The following is a 5,268-nucleotide window of genomic DNA, read 5'->3' as shown; positions in this document are numbered from 1 at the left end:
TATTTTTAAGAAAATTGTATCAGAATCTTCTTATTGTTTTTCCACTTACTATGCTTTGGTCATCCTTTCTGTCAGGATGCATGGATTTACTCGACTTTTTTAAAAAGTTGAAGGGTACTGCATTAAATAGATGTACCGTCCTGTGTTTTAACTGGGTGGACCCCTCCGTGTCCCAGATGCCCCAGAAGCTGAGATAGTCGGGTACAACGGGGGGTGGAGGACACGGAGACTGGCCTCACTGTGGGGGGAGGCCAGGCCCAGCTGCCCTTTGACCTCCTGCAGATGGATTCCCCTCAACGCCCTCCCCCGCCCGAAGCCCACACCTCCTACCCTCTGTCATTTGTCCCCTCCCCCTTCTCTCTCCGGACGCTTGACCTCTGCCCAGTGCTGCAGGTCTGGGGGAGCTGCTGGGTGAGCTTCTGGCCTCCGAGACTGTCTGATCTGAGAGAGCTGGGAGGAACTGGGTTCGGGGGACCCAGAGTTCAGGAGACTGCACGGACACCGCGACGGCAGTGAGCTCACCTCCTGCCAAGGCAGCCCCAGAAGAGGGCGCCGTGCTGATGGTGAGGCTGGCACTGCCCCAGGCCCAGATGGCAGCTTCCTGCTTCCCAGAGGGCACGGGTGATGGGCACTGTGCCAGGCAGGCACGGGGGCCCCCGCCCCTGCACAAGTGTCATGGAAAATCCGAAGCCTTGATCTCCGTTCTTGATCTCTCCTCCCGACTTTTACAACTGGAAACTTGCAGCCTCTTTGTTCCCATCAGCTTGGGAGGGAGGTGCTGGGAGGGGAGTGGGAGGTGGCTGAGTCAGCAGCTGGGGGTTCAGAGCCTGGTGCGTCCAAGGACCAAGCACGGCCCCTTCTCTCTCTTACCCACGCTCATAGTTTGCCTACACACAGAGGGCGCTCCTGTGCCAGGAGGCAGGAGGAGTGAGAATGGGCACGGCCTCTGGGTCCTTCCTGGGTCAACTGTCTCCCCTCGCCCAGGGCCGGTCCCCCGGGGGTCCAGGTACCGGGTCCCTTGCTGCCAACACCTCTACTTCTCTAATGTCCTGGTGGTATGTGGCTCCCAGCCGTGCTCATTCCTCGGGCAGGTCCGGTGTGTCTGTTTATACTGCGGGATCCAGTTAGAAGTTTACGGTAAGGAAACCACTAGGGGAGTTACTTCCCTCCCCTGCGCCTTGCCCAGCTCCTCTGGGCCTCTCCCCCCGCTTCTCCCACATGGCCAGAGTTCATGGAAACTTCTCAGGTCAGTGATTCTCACCTTCCTTTCCTCCTCGGGAGAGAGGGGCCCAACCCCCCCCCCCCCAACCCTCTGGAGCCTGGCACCTTCCGTCCCTCAAAGCCCTGCTTTCCTCGGGGATGGCATGCCGTGGGGAGGAGGGGCAGGCGTGGGGCTGGACCCAGGGCAGAGCCTCAACCCCATGGCCTCAGCCCCATCTTCCGGCACCATCTGCTGGTTGAGAAGATGTGTCTCTTGCTTCCTGCGATCTTAGAGGTATAAGCCTGGGGAGCGGGAGGTGAAGCAGAGACACTGGGGCGCCTTTGCCCCAAGGCGAGGGAGGACAGTGGTGCTGAAACAAAAAGGGAGAAGGACCCCAAACCAACCTCCCACCCAATCAATTCATAGATGCTGTTAGCTCGGCATCCCCTCTGAGGAACCTAGAATGCGCTGCGTGGGTAGGGGTGGGGGGAGGAACGTGTGCATAAGCTTTGGGACCTCGGGCGAGGGAGAGCTGAGGGAGGCTGAGGCAGTCAAGGCCCGCTTCCTGAAGCGGGGTGGGACTCCACCCCTCCCTGACCACAGGCAGTTGGGGCTCTGCCCTGCTCTGTCTGTCTGTCTGGGTGGTGTCCTCATCTGGGGTCCAGAGCAGGCGGTGCTGTGCGTGCGGCAAGAGGGGACTGAGCTCGCCGGCCTCGGCACTGGTCCGCGGGCTTCACTCGAGGACGCTCTGTCCGCCGGGAACCATCCGTCGCTCCCGGCCGGGCCAGAGCAAGACAGAAGAGCGGCGCTCGCCCCTGCAGGCCAGGGAGGGGTGCCGGGGGATGAGGGACCGCAGACCAGGCCTCTCCGCCCCCCACATCCGATCTGCCTCACCGCCCAAGCGGCACAGATTATTTTTGCTCCTTCAGACTCTGCCAGGGCCTTTGCCCCATCTCCAGGAGTTACTCAGTTACCAGCGTCGGGTTTTCTATTTCCAGAGCAAGGCAGGCCCTCCCCTCCTGGCTTCCTTCACCCAGGCCCTGGCATTTCCTCTGCATCCAGTCCCCGGGAGGGGCCGAGGCCCGGGGTCCGGGTCCGGGTCCAAGGGCAGGGGATTCCTCATCTGCATTGGAAGAGGCAGGGACATCTGAGGGAGGACCAACCCCCTTCCCCTTCACACCTTCTCTCTCCGGCTTCCTCCTGGAACGTTCCCATCCGTACAGGGACGGGTCTTCTAAAAATCCCTCTACCACACCCACACCCCTCCCACACAGCCCCAGGGGCAGGGGGAGGGTGTGCACGACACTCGCTGCTTCTACTTCCTCCCCGGCCATCCCTGCTTCACTCCACCCCAGCCTAGCTTCTGCCCCACCACCATTCATATTAAATTCACCAAACTCTCGCCTCAGGTGTGCCCTCTCTCCGCAGCTTTAACTCAGCTGACCCCACCCTGAAGCCCTCCCTTCTCCAGGCTTCCCCACATGGTGCTCTCCTGGTTTTCTTCCTGCCTCGCTGGTGGCTTCAAAGAGATGCTAGTGCCAGTGCCCTTGGACTTGGTCTTGGGCTCTTCTCTCCATGCCTCCATGGCTGTAGACACCACACACATGGTGGCAAGCCCACATTTCTGACTGGCCCCTTCCTCCTCTTTGAGGTCCGACTTCCAGAGGCAGGTCCCACGTGGCGTTTCTACTTGAGGTCTCCGGACGTTTTGAAATTAACCTGTCGCGACAAGAACTCTTTGATTCTCACTGCTGCCTCCCCACCAGGCTTGCCTATATCACCTCCACCTTCCTAGTTGCTAAAGACTGTGGTCCTGGATTCCTCCTCACCTTCCACATCCATTATATCATCAGGTCCAGCAAACTCTGACTCCAAAGTGTACTTCTAATCCCACCACTTCTCTCAATTGTCACAACCTCCCCAGTTTTTTCTAAATTGCCCTCCTCTCCTTACCTGGAATCTATGGTGGCCTCATGACTGGTCTCCCTGCTTCCAAGTTGAGGCTCCTCCATTTCAATCTCCTTGAAGCATTAAGAATCATCATTCAGACCATAGCAGACTTTCCCCACAAGCCTTTCCCTTCAGCATGCCCGTGTTTGTGTGTGTGTGTGTGTGTGTGTGTGTTCAGAACGTTACTGTGGCCTATCAGGCAGGCCCTGAGTGATTCTGGACTTTTCCCATATTCGTAGCTTCATCTTCTGCCCTCCTTACCGGCCAGGCACTCAGCTCTTTCAGTTCCTAATGGCCAAAGTTCTTTTCCTGCCTCAGGGCCTAGAACTTCCACTCGCCGGCCACCTGCTCCCCTCCCCCCCAGGAGCTAGCCCCATTCTCATCCTTTAGGTTGGCCTGAGTGTCATCTCCTCAGAAAGGCTTTCCGCACTGTCCTGTCCACACTAGCCCTCCCAGGTCTCAGCTGTCAGAGCCAGGTCAGTCTGTGGGGCTGGAGGAAGGGAGGGGAGGACTCCCCGGGACAATGCTGCTTGCAAAAAAGGGCAGAGCACAAACTTCCAGCGGCCTCTTTACACCCAGGCCCGGGGGATCCGCCTGGACGCAGGATGGAACGGGGCATCAGCACATGTTCAGGGGTGTCCTGGTCTCACCAGCCTCTCCCAGTGACATTAAACATATTGTGTAGTGACCTCAGTCCCCCAGAGGCTTCCAAGGCCTGGGGAATACAAGCAGAATGGAGAAGGGGCTGGTGAAATGCTTGTGCCACCCTGACCCCCTCCCATCCCAAGGGTCTCTGATCCTTCCAACTCTGGGGCTACAGGCAAGCTCACATTCCTTTGCTTGGAAACCCCAGATCTCATAGCTTTTCAGATCAGGTTGGGCTCCAAGAGGGCATCCTTGCCCTCCTCTTCCCTCCAGGAAGGCCAGGCTCCTGTGGCATCAGAGATACCTGGGAAGGAAAGGTTGCACAGCCTATCTTGTTCACCCTTCCCAGGGTCTTCCACGCCTAAGGAGTAGAAACTTCTTCCCAGTTTTGTCCCTCCCACTGGCATTTGTGGCAAGTTACTATATGTAGTCCAGGTCTCTGAGAACCAAGATGAACTTGTTTCAGCTAATTCTTTTTCTGTCTTTCCAATTCCCCATGGCTCTATCTATTTTCCTTTGCGTCTCTATGTTGCTTCCCAATTAATTAATAATTTTCAAGGAAATGTAGCTTGGGTGTGGGGAATCCCCTCCTTGAGTCCTCAGGGGGCTGACACGTAGGATTTCCCAGCATCGGGTCCAACACCTAATGAATGAGTCTAGAGACACACTTTACACATTTTCCTAGTCACATTTGGTCTGATTCCTAGGGCTGCTTCCCACATGTGCAAACACACACATAGTCACACATACGCACACTTGCGCATACACATTCTCTCAGCCAAGCTTGCACATACATTCACACACATACACTAGCACCTGGATGCCATCCATCTATCTATCCTATAACAGGAGGCGTTGGTGTGTCGGGAAAGGGCCCACTGTCACTGACACCTGTGGGAGAATTCATCCTTGGGCCCTTTGTTGAACAAACATCATGATGGGCCATTTGAGTCCTGGAAGGCAGTCCTCAAATGGGATAGGCTTGGACTGAGACAAAGAGATAATCAACATAGGAATTTGTGGGTGAGGGCTGTTTAGCTTAGAAGGCACTTGGATGAGGAAGGAGCCACAACATGGTAGGAGGCTTGAGCCCAAGTAGAAGACAATTCCCCATGGCAGGAATGTGGGGGAAGGGAACAGCTGGAAGACTTTTAAGGACAAAGTTCTAGTAATCAACATTAGGAGCTATTCTATTGTGTGGCAAAGAACAGCCTCTCTGCTCCTTCCACATCCACAGGGAAAGTTGGCTGCATCCACTGACTTTGGCGAGTGATGTTTGGGAGAAATCAAGGAAAATGGACTGAATTAGATGTTTGAATCCATGCAGGTGGAGAGTGGAAATGTCCACAGGAGACAAGATATAAAAGAGAAAATCCCACAGAAGCATGAACTTAGAGCCAGAAGTGACTGGGGTGGCCAGGGTGAGGTGGGGGGACATTAGGCCAGCCCCCTTCCCATCCCAAACATTCCTA

This window comes from Balaenoptera musculus, chromosome 10 (assembly GCF_009873245.2).
Source record: "Balaenoptera musculus isolate JJ_BM4_2016_0621 chromosome 10, mBalMus1.pri.v3, whole genome shotgun sequence".
Taxonomy (NCBI): domain Eukaryota; kingdom Metazoa; phylum Chordata; class Mammalia; order Artiodactyla; family Balaenopteridae; genus Balaenoptera; species Balaenoptera musculus.
This window is presented reverse-complemented; position numbering follows the sequence as displayed.